This window comes from Leptinotarsa decemlineata, unplaced genomic scaffold (assembly GCF_025532065.1).
Source record: "Leptinotarsa decemlineata unplaced genomic scaffold, Ldec_3_MD MMD2_tig00004307_RagTag_RagTag, whole genome shotgun sequence".
Classification (NCBI taxonomy): domain Eukaryota; kingdom Metazoa; phylum Arthropoda; class Insecta; order Coleoptera; family Chrysomelidae; genus Leptinotarsa; species Leptinotarsa decemlineata.
The window spans coordinates 2,800,286-2,812,514 of NW_027412606.1; positions in this window are offsets into that span (position 1 = coordinate 2,800,286).

The following is a 12,229-nucleotide window of genomic DNA, read 5'->3' on the forward strand; positions in this document are numbered from 1 at the left end:
TTTTTCTCATTAGGGTTTAGGTCTCGTGTAGGCCAGTTCATTTTTTTTTGTGAGATTTTCTATCCCGACTGTCCCACAGACACAAAAAACAACAGTACTTGGTGAACCCTAATTGCATTCCTAGGAGTATAGCAATGACTTTCAGATCACCACAGATGTGCCACTTGTGTTGTTCATATTTGATTGATTGAAGAAGTGTTTTCATATTTATATACGTTTCCTTCATGTGAATTGCATGACCTATAGGAATAGAGGGTAGCTGATTTCCATTATGCAGAAGTACAGCTTTTAAGCTTAGTTTTGAAGAGTCTATAAACAGTCTCCATTCAGATGGAGTGTGATCCAAATTCAAGCAGTCCATCAAACCATTAACATCAGAACAAACTACAAGGTTTTCTTTTTTCTCAAAAAAAGGAAGCAGATCTTTTTGACGCTGTCTGTACTGAGATATTTTCACATCATGTTTTAGAAGATTCCACTGTTGTAGTCTTGACCCTAACAGCTCAGCCTTTTCCTTAGACAAGCGAAGATCTCTTATAAGGTCACTCAACTCTGCTTGACTAATTCTGTGCGGATCACTAGACCTATCGCTTACCTCAAAATCAGGGTCATAGGATGTAGAAGGATGGGTTGCTCCTTCTAAACAGTTTTCATCACCTTCCTCTGAAATTTCATAGTTTTGGGGTAGAGAAGGGACTGGCAAATTGTCTGAGTGTGGTACAGGCCGAAGAGCAGATGGGAGATTAGGGTATTTAACCGTTCCTCTTTTCTTTATAGATAAACCTTGCTTAATGGGAGGAGTTAAGCAGAAATAACAGTCGTCTTTATGATTGGTAGGCTCACGCCAAACCATAGGTACTGCAAAAGCCTTTGCCCGGTTTTTATTTTTCAGCCACTCTCGCAATATGACGGAACAAGAATTACAACATATATGAGGAGCCCATGATTTATCTTGGTCCCCAACTTTCACACCAAAATAATGTTCATAGGCTGTCTTAACGATAGGTGTCATTTTACGTTTCTGAGCCTTAAATGTTATTTCACCACATATATAGCAAAAGCTATCGACAGAATTCACACACTTTCGAGGCATTTCAGATCAGCACTTAAATTAATTTAAAAATCAACTTCACACGATAATTTCAATAGCAACCACGTGCGTACAATTGACAAACTCACATAGGTTATGTTTACTACTTAAGAACAGCTGATGAGAGGGGTGTTATGTAAACAAACATGTGTACCAACTGTTGGTGATGAAATATTTCATTTGTTGAAAACTCAATATACATATATATAATATAATGATACTATATCTTGAAAACAAGAGCTATTATATGATTTTCATGGTCACTTTCGGTTTTAACATGTGGAAATACATTAAAATCATCTAATTTCAACCCCGAAACAAAAAATATGTTGTGTTGTGATTTTATCATTAGGTATTTCATCTATTTTTGTGTATAAATCCACGTTTTTGATTATAATTGTGACTGTTGCTTTGTATAGTAATCTGAAGTAGACGTCATTTATAGGTCCAGCAAAACATTGAATATTGCTCAAATGAGCAGTGAAGAGATTTATAGACTTCTGGAGGAAACCGATGAGAACTTACAAATTCAAGGTGAATCTTCTGGATCTGAAGCAGAGGAAATGAAAGAAAATGAGGACTGTGATGGCGATAATGAAATTGAGATACATGATATTGAAAACGATATGGAGAAACCCCGAGAAAAAATTTATTGATAAAAAAGTTTCCTGGTCCCACACAAAAAGAATTTTCCAGATCACATCAGTACTTTCTTCAAAATAATCGAAATCGATATGATAGATAAAATTGTGACATACTGAAATTCATATGTATCTAAAAAGAGAGTTCTTTACAGCAGGGAAAGAGATTGTAGAAGTACAGACAGAGCAGAAATTATGGCATTTTTGTGTTTATTATCTCTGATTGGGACTAAAAAATTAATAAGACGAATTTGTGCCAAATATTCGGGAGAAACGGTTCAGGAATTGAAATATGTAGAGCTGTTATGTCTATAAAAAGATTTATCTTTCAACTCACAGCCATTATATTCGACAACCAAGCTAGCAGAGAAATTAGGAAAAAATCAGATAAACTAGCAGCAGTCCGAACATTTTTTGATGAATTCATATAAAACTGCAAGCAATACTTGGAGAATTTATGACGATTTATGAAAAGTTAGAAGCATACCGAGGTAGATGCTCTTTTATACAATACATACTCAATGAACCGGCAAATAATGGCATCAAAATATATGCTTTGATGGACTCGAAAACCTTCTACACGTATAATCCTGAAATATATTATGGTAAGCAGCCTGGTGAACAATTTCAAGTTAGTAATTCGCCATCTGATGTAGTTCTTTGATTGTTAGATGGTTTAGAGCATTCCAATAGGAACTGAACGTGTGATAACTGGTATTCCAGTTGTGAATTGAGTGAATCCCTATTGGAAAAAGGCATCACGTTTATTGGAACTTCAAAAAAGAATTAAAGGGAAGTTCCCGTGGAATTTTTACCGAATAAGTCGAGAGCTGATGGAACTTGTTTTGTTTGTATTTCAAGAAAATCTTACACTAGTTTCCTATGTTTCCAAACAGAACAGAGCCGTTTTTCTTATCTCTACGATGCACGATAATGACTCAGTTGATGTGTAAACGGGAAAACCAGAAATAATTCTTGAATATAACCGCACCAAGGGAGGTGTTGATACTGTTGACCAGAAATGTAATGCATATTCAGTATCTCGAAGAAAAAAACGATGGCCATTTGCCACATTTATGGCATTCCTCAATGTAGCAGAAATAAATGCATACATTTTATATACATATGGAAAACTCAACATTGACGTGGGTTATCAATGACAATCTCTTCTGGAACATTTATCAGTGGCTCTTATGAAACCTCAAATGCAAGAAAGACTCCTAATGAAATAATTACCCCTGCATACCAGGTCCATTCTCGAAAACATGTTAGGAAAGTCACCAACCAGAAGAGAGGCAGATAGTTCACTGAGTCATAGAGGGAGGTGTTATCTTTATGGACGCTCAAAAAATAATTATAAAACTGTGAAATGTTCAAATTGTAGCCAGTTTTCTTGTAAAAATCATAGCAGATCATTTGATAAATGTGATTCTTTTATTAACTCTGATCAAGTCAGTGAGTCTGATTAGTACCTACTTGAAATTTTCCACCCATTACGAAAAATTTTTTTGTAATAATCAGAATGTTGATTTTGCCCCTCTATAATAAATATATATGGTTTATTTTGTGGTTGATGTTTTATTTGCTGAAAATTCCACATGGCGTACTCCATACGCCGCGCGCCAGATTCTGTAAAAATTTAGGCGCGCCTAGCGCCTAAATTTTTACAGAATGAGGATCTGGAAATGATTTCGAATTGGGGTGAAAGTATGTTACGTTTCAATTTAGCACTAGATCAAACTGCTCTTCTGTGACCTTTCAAAACACTACGTTACCTTTTAAGATCTTTATTCAAAGGATATTAACAATGTAATTAAGTTACAAGTAGATTTTATTCATTTAACATCATAGTAATGGGAATCTTCCGTTCCATCGAAAACCATACCTGAAATGTACAAGAATATATGTATGCTCCCTGACTAACTGCTTTGACCAGTACTTACACATTCTCCTATTGCCAATCGACGTTGGAGATCCGAAAATTCCTCGCTAGGTTGAAATAGTTGTTATTGTTTGTTTCTCAGTTTTCTTCACCTATCATTTTTTTTAGCCGTTGTCTGCCTTATTCCCTATACCTTTCCAAGAATATTTCTTGCATAGATTGTTATTCATCACTTCCAGAAGGATTACTACATATTAGAGCCGTATCGCCTGAAAAACAGTATTAGTTAGCTCTGGATTTCTGAATACTGTTTGATATTTTCGGTAAATATTCTGCATAATATGAATGCTCAAATATTTGTACTGAAAGGGAAGGATGTGGCGACTTACCTCATATGTTTCTATTCCATCGCATGAATAAGGATTGGTAAATAGTTGAAAATAGGTTGGAACAATATTTTGTAAACATTCGTAAACAATGTTAAGAGACAGCTGTTGGTTGACATCTGCCGAACTTTCGTAGTGTCGTTCCGTCGACTTACACCGAACTAGTTCTACAGTTGTTCACGGGTGAGGGATTGATCGGCTACTCAAGTTGTCAAGGGTTGTTTTAGGGTTGCATTGCTTTGAGAAGGAGTTTTGATGGGTCATGGACTTGTTGATATTGTCTCAAGTGGCTGTGGAGGAATTGTTAGATTTATGATGTTGTGCACAGCGCCCCCTTGGTGCTTGTAGTGTAGATTGGACGCACTGTGGCAACAACTGGTTAGCTGTCAGATGTGGCAGTCTCTTAGTATTCGGAAGTTGGCCTTCGATGAGCTTGGTTCGGAGTTCAAGGGTACCATCAGACTGATTGTAGGATATATATGGTTGTATTTGTGCCATCCTTCACGGGGATTATTTCTACAAATCAGGATTGTAAAGTGGAAGACTGAATGGTCATTTTGGTGTGGATATTTGCAGTCTGAAACTTAAGCTCTTTTGAGGATTTGTGGTGGTTACCGAACTCGTGCCAGGTGGAAGGATTTCCAAAATTAGGTATGTCTGAATCACTGTCGCATCTCTCATGTGGTCTTAGCTATGATATCACCTCTTCAATTCTACAACCTTCGTTTCTCGTCTCTAGATTCATAAGAAACAGAAGGCCCTCAGTCACTCATCAAGTCCCAGGACTTCCGTGCAGAGCACCGCACACGAAAAAACGTATAGAAAACCCCTTGGCCAGGGTAAGAATTTTACCATTAAATGTGTTTTTGATGATTTTATTAATTTCTGATTCCATCGTTATATCTCAACTGGATATCAGTATTGAAGAGAGGTTTCAACACTCATTCAATTTTCTTGATTTTTACGGGTCATATGGTTATACAGGGCACCCAAAAATATACTCTTGTTATCTTGCTACTTTGCTTAATGAAAATATACCAGGGGTATTGATTAGTCAAATAGTCCCTATTGAATGGGCGTTGAATCTCACCTTGTTTTTATCTGATTCTGATTGAGAATTTTCTTCCGTAGGGTTTTTTTTTCTTCTTTCCTTTTTTTATTTATCTTTCTGGATCTTATTTGGTGATCCATTACTGGTCCAGCTTGTCGCGCCCTACAGGGTGATCTATCTTGGTGGTGCTACAGGGTGACCCATCTCCGCCGTACTACAGGGTGATCCATCTCAGCAGTACTATAGGGTGATCCACTTCCGTCGAACCACGGGGTAGCCTAACACCCTATACCGGGTGGCCCAAAAGGAGCACGCAAGTTATAATTGATTTAATTGAAAATTTGTGATATACTGAGATATTTGAATAATTGTTGCCCTTATGTTTATTGATACCTGTTGATATAGTGTTTGTTTATCGTTTAATGATTAAGAGTTTGTTTATTGATACCTGATTGATATAGATATTTGTGAAACGGAAATTGAGGTATTTTCGTCCTTTCAGAATTGCTTGTTGACACCGATGCGCCTACGCCTGAGCTCACGCGACGCAAACGAATTTGTCTTAACCTTCCAATACTAGTATTTACGATTTCACCTACTCAATTTTCGTAGTAGTTTTACTTGACGTATTCTAGTTTTTTTGAGCGTCGTTACTACCGTAATTTGTGGCTGATTGAATTCGTGGTATATACACCGCGCTCTTGTATTGACATTTGAACATCGCGTAGTAGTGTGAATATTGCATTGTTGTCTTAGAAGCGTTGTTGGTTAATACATGTAAGTTAGGATTACTGAATAAATCATATTGGGGATCTTTATCTTCCATTTCCAATATTAATTGGTAAGTTATTGATATTGTGAGTTACTTAGGGTATCTGGAAGATTAAATTTACCTGACGCCCATTAAGATCTATTTGAAATTTGCCCACTCCCGTCTCTAACCCACTCCCGTCTCTACTGTTTAGCTTAGCCGCGGATACCCATCTGTCTTATTTGTTACCGACAGATAATTTAGTCTCCTCTTGTGGTTTGTGAGGTGACAAGTAACCATGTTCAATTCAATGCCACGAAAACTCAGGCATCGGTTTTCTCCGAGAAGATAAATGTTTCCAAACCAGATATAATAATTTCAGGTCAGACAATTCCGCTTTATGCTTCGATAGGTTTGTTTGTTAGAGGTTGAAATGAACATCAATATGTCTTGGCGCACAATCACGTCGCTGTAATTGCAAAGGCTGCTTCTCAAAACCTTGGAACACTGTTCCGAACCAAAAAACTATACACACCTCAGCAACTTTTGATGCTTCATAAAGCTGAGATTAGACCTTCTTTGTAGTATTGTTCTCATGTGTGGACGGACCCAAGCATACCCTGGAGTTGCTGGATTGCATCCAGAAAAGAGCCATCCGCCTGATTGGAGAAGCGAACATCACGTGCAACCTTGATAGCCTGGAACATCGAAAAAAGGTTGGAAATTTGTCTCCCTTTTATTTCACGGGAAGTATTCAAGTGACTTGGCACATTTGATTCCACAAAGAGCGGTAACTATCAGAAATACGCGACGGACTGTGGCTGCTCATCGTTCAGAGGTTCAACTCAGTACACTTCGAACTTCATTGTTCAAGAACTCTTTCATTTGGAGAATTGCGTTTATGTGGAATAAACTTCCTGAGAACGATTTTCCAAATGGAAGCGATTCAAATCCAATATGAATCGCGCCTTAAGGATTTTCCTGTGGTGCTTGTGTTTTGTCCTTGAAAAAAAATACTATAACAATTTTCAATTGAAGGTGATTCATTAGCAACGTCGCACTTGAAATGACCAACGGATAATCCTCTTACCAACTCTGCAGAGCCGTACCAAAATGATATTTTTATTTATCGGCCAACTATATCATATATTTTGAAGTTGATAAATATAACAGTCTATTTGATTAATATTATAAAATATATTTAATAAATACAAAGCAACGTCCCCTTCACAAGAAACAGAACACATTACGCCTATGCAGATAAGGACGCTTGATAATGAAGAAACCGAATGACTAGTTATGGCATTTTAAGGACGCCAATATAATAGACCTGCGAAGTGTTGATCAGTTTACCGATATTTCAAAGTATTTAACGAACTAGTTCACCTATTCGCTCGTACATCCTATCGATATGCAGAGGCTATCTTGTTACAGGGGACAAATTTTATGGAATCATCTTACTTTTCAATTATTCACAATGGCGATGCATAGATAATAAAAATTACCCCGGTAAGAATTCAGTTCTAACATTTACCATTGTTGCCGTTAGCTCTCAGTTCAATTTGTATATGAGTTACCTTCAATTGAAAATTATTATACTATAGGTGGGTGAATAGAGCAAATATTATCCTGAGGAAATGATCATGAAAAATACAATATGAACGTACTGCACATAAACGTCTTATGTATTTTGCAAAAATTCATCTAGTCAGTTGAGGTCAATAGTATTTGTGAATTGGTCAACTAACAACTTTCATTATTTGCATTGTTATTTATGATGCCAACTTTGTTTTTCACCCACCTTCTCCTGTTCTCAGGTGCCCTTATTTTGCAACTGTTTTCATATTGAGATCCCTGAGTCAAGATTGTACAAATTCGGTTTTACTTTTTGAAATCGTTGTAACATACATTTGCCCTGGACTTTTCCCCTATTAAATTAGTGTAAACTGAAATATAATAAAAAACACTTGCAATCTTTTGAATTAGAGAAAGTTAATCTCATATCACTGATGAATTTTTCAACAGGCACACATAGTCTATGCCATTCATGTACAACTTTTCCATTGTGCATAACAAATCACTTCTTTTATCTCAGTATCTTCAGTGCGAAAGGAATTCGTCAATTTTCAATTTCAGTCACTGCTCTACTAATCTTGTTCCATACGAATCAATCAATTTCCGTAAACAACTCGACCATTGAAATTATCACGAAATAGAAGAAGTCTAGGTATACTTTGAAGTAATTGCCCATTTCTTGATGTGTTGAATCAAGATCAGTTGGTCAATCGAATTCCAGTGAACAGACACCCATTCAATTAACCTGTTGGTAATAACTTCGAGAATAACATATGAAGTGATGCCAACTTGCGGACAGTCATAAAATATGCAAAAATATGTAGTTTCGTGTTTACGCCTCCAATGGAATAATGAAATACAATGTAAAATAAATAGATCGATTCCTTATCTGCGTATGTGATCCATCAATTCCAATTTATCTTCTCAACACCAGTGACTGCACAAAAATCAAAGGAAATATGCAAATAAATCTAATCCAATGGCGTACAGTTGGCCAAATAGAAAACAGAACTGAAATGTTATCACAGAAAGTAATGGTGGTATTTTCACCATTTCGAATAATCAAACTGCTTCACCTATTTATTTTTCAAAGATCTATGCTTGGAGAAATGAGATTGTGACAAAATTCTCATGATTTCGAAAGATAATTGAAGCATTCTTTGCCTGATTCCAGAGAGCAAATCTTACGTCTAACTATGTTGGAAGATTCATGGATTTGACTTATTGTTTTTATGTGTGATTTGTTAGTATGGAAAAGAAGCGAAAAATCGACAGTGAATGCAGAACGTTCCAAGAAAACTGGAACTTTCAGTATTTTGTGATTGAGTCTAGTAATCAGGCGCTATGTTTAATTTGTAATGAAACCATAGCTGTTCTCAAATACTATAACATTAAACGACACTATGTATCGAAACATCTTCAAAGTTACTCCAAGTATACAGGAAGTTTGCGGAAGGAAAAATTTGGAGCTTTGAAACGCGGACTCAAATCGCAGCAATCTTTGTTTACCAAAGCGAATACTGAACAAAAGTCTGCAACTCGCGCGAGCTTCCGTGTGGCTCTTGAAATTGGAAAACGTGGCAAACCATTCACCGATGGAGAAATGATAAAAGAATGCTTGATTGCAGTAGCCGAAGAAATATTCCCCGAAAAGGTAAATTTATTTAAAAGTGTCAGTTTGTCAGCAAACACCGTGGCTCGGAGGGTGCAAGACATCGCAGAAAATATATCATCTCAACTGTCTGACAAAAATGGACATCATGAGTGGTTTTCTCTAGCATTGGATGAGTCAACGGATGTGTCAGATACTGCTCAGGTGTTGATTTTTATTCGCGGAGTAGAAAAAGTTATGAAGTGTATGAAGAACTTCTTGATATTGATAGTATTCACGGCACGACAACTGGGGCAGATATTTCTAAGGGAGTTGAAAATGCCATTAATAAAAAGAACCTCCGATGGAGAAATTTGAAATCTATAACAACTGATGGAGGCAAAAATATGTATGGTAAAAATAAAGGAGTGGTTGCACTTGTGTCAAAGACTGTAGAAAATGATGGTGGCTCAAAACCATTAGTCTTACATCGTATCATTCATCAACAGTCCTTGTGCGGAAAATGTTTGGATATGTCTGAAGTTCTAAAACCAGCCATATCAGTTGTTAACTTCATCAGATCCCCTGGGCTGAATCACCGACAATTTCGCGAGTTTATTCAACAGATTGGAGAAAATGATTTACCATACATACTGCCGTACGCTGGCTCAATTGCGGAAAAGTCCTTAAGCGCTTTTTCTATGTCCATTTGACAAATCATATGAACGAACTGAATTTGAGATTGCAAGGAGAAAATCAGCTTCTTCCTGATTTATACACCAATATCAAATCCTTCAGGCAGAAAATAATACTATTTCAATCGCAATCACGTAAAAAATGTTTGACACATTTTGAAACATGTGAAATATTCAGCCACACTACAGAGACTGAATTTTCCGTCAATTTTGCAATCAAAACTTTGAGTGCTTAGAAAATACTTGTTTTTCAGATTTTGATGTCATTGCGAATGAAATTAAGCTTTTTCAAAATCCTTTTCATTCTGACATTGAAACCCTGGCTCCGGAAGGCCAAATGGAAGTTATTGATTTACGGTGCAGTGATATGCTTAAGAACAAATATAAAAATTCATTCAAATTCAAAATATTTTTCAATTATAAAATCGTATTCTATAATAAATGATGAAAAATAATCAATGGAGTTATTTTTTCATCTCCATGTGTAATGAATTTTGTGATAAGAATCTGGTGATTCTGGTGATTTGACCCTAGAAATAACTTAGGACAATCATTTCCTGCAAACAAAATTGAATAATATTCAATAACTTTTGTACCACTACATTATTTATTCATAGGAATTTTTGTTGTGACAAAAATATTGAATGTTTTTGTTGAAAGTTTGAAGTTCGTGAATAACTGAAAATGATATTTGATGGGGATTATCTTCCACTAATATTGATATGATGACGGATAAATTACCAGGCCAGTTGGATGACATAAATGAAGAATCAGTGGCAATATAGACATTTCTGAGATTGGAACTGAAGAAACAGATGCCTGCCAAGATATTTATGGAACATTTTCAGCAGTTTGGGTGAAACCCATTAATTTGACTTGCAACTGAAAACTATAAGAGATAATATCTAGGCTCTAACATTGATATCCAAATATGATGCTTTCAACTTTTATTTTTTTTTTTAATTTTCTAGTCATTCAAATTCGAAGTCAACTATTTATTTCTATATAATTCAAATGATTTTTTAATGATGATATTCAGTCTCACAGATTGATTTTACCGATAGGTACGATACCATCCCATAGGAATCAAGTCGGAGTGAAATATCTTGTTCCGTATACATATACAACACACTCACAAGTTTTAATTTATTTCATTGAGAAATACGTTTGTATCACCCCACCATAATTACCATAAATTCTCAATATTTCCATAAATTTCAAAAGTTCAACATATCATCACATCTTCAAATCGTCAAAGCCCTCGAAATATACTCAGAAGGATTATCTTATCTGAAAACTAATCTCTTTGAAGCAATCAAAAGCATTATCTTTTGCGCACCACCCGTAACGGGTACTCTCCGTTTAATTACACACGTACTAATGGTGACGATAATCTGCAATATGTCGAAAGAAAATCACGAATATAGTAAAAAGATTGCTGAGTAACTGGGCTTTCATAACGATCAAAATAGTACAGGAGATAGAGCTTGACCGTTTCTAAAATTTTATACCAGAATAATAATACATTTAGCAGTTTGTTATTGTTTAATGATAGAAAAAATTAACGAAAATCGCCTCCTCAGGTAGTACTAAGGGTGAAAGTTGTAGAAAATATGCTACAAGTATTTTCATGTCATGCTTTAATTCCTGAGTTAGTTTTCCTGATCACTTTTGGTTTAAAAATAATAATCAGATGTGTGAACCATGTGAAGAATGATGAGTTCATGCTTTATGGAATTTGGGCAGCTGAATTTTCATATTGTCTGAGTGATAGAATATGAGGATACAAAGAAAATTTTCAACCGCATTACTGAATCAAGTAACTGAATTTAGTTACCTAAACGGTGTGAACAACTTGATTCAGTACTCGCGCTTGTACTCAGTTCAGTGAAATATCTTGGCATTGTCCTTGATAAAATACTTACTTGGAAAAGTTTTACACAAAGCCAGACTGTCCCTATGTGGAAGAATGTGTGGGAAAACTAGGTCCCAAACGAATCCATTGGATTTATGTGATGATTGTCAGACCAATGATCACTTATGTTGCTATGGGGAATGTTCCTCCTGACGAAGATCAAGTAGTTTTCATAAAAGAACTCTAAAAGAACGCATTTCAAACTTATCATTTCAACCTTTTTCTTCGAAAAATTATTTAAATACTTGAAAAAGAGGAATGAAATAATGCATTCAACATTTAAAGGGAATCGTTTCTATTTCACCATTTGATAACATCAGTTATAGCTAATAAAAGACAATGAATCTATTACCTGTATGAGACAAACAGAGATGACATATTTCAGAGGCGTGCTGTTCTGTTTACTTATGTTCCGAGTTCCGAGACATTCTGCGACATATGCTATTTTGTACACCTAACTTATCTTCCTCTATATAAATAAATAACGAAACAACTGTTGTTTATGTGGCTTGTGGATATGGTATTGAACTATAATTCATATTTTTGATTTATAAAGACAATTTTCCTTTTTTAAAGTAGAATATCTAGGTACGTATAAATTATTTCAGCTTAATATAGGCGCCGTTGCCAATATGTGAATTAGAAACAAATC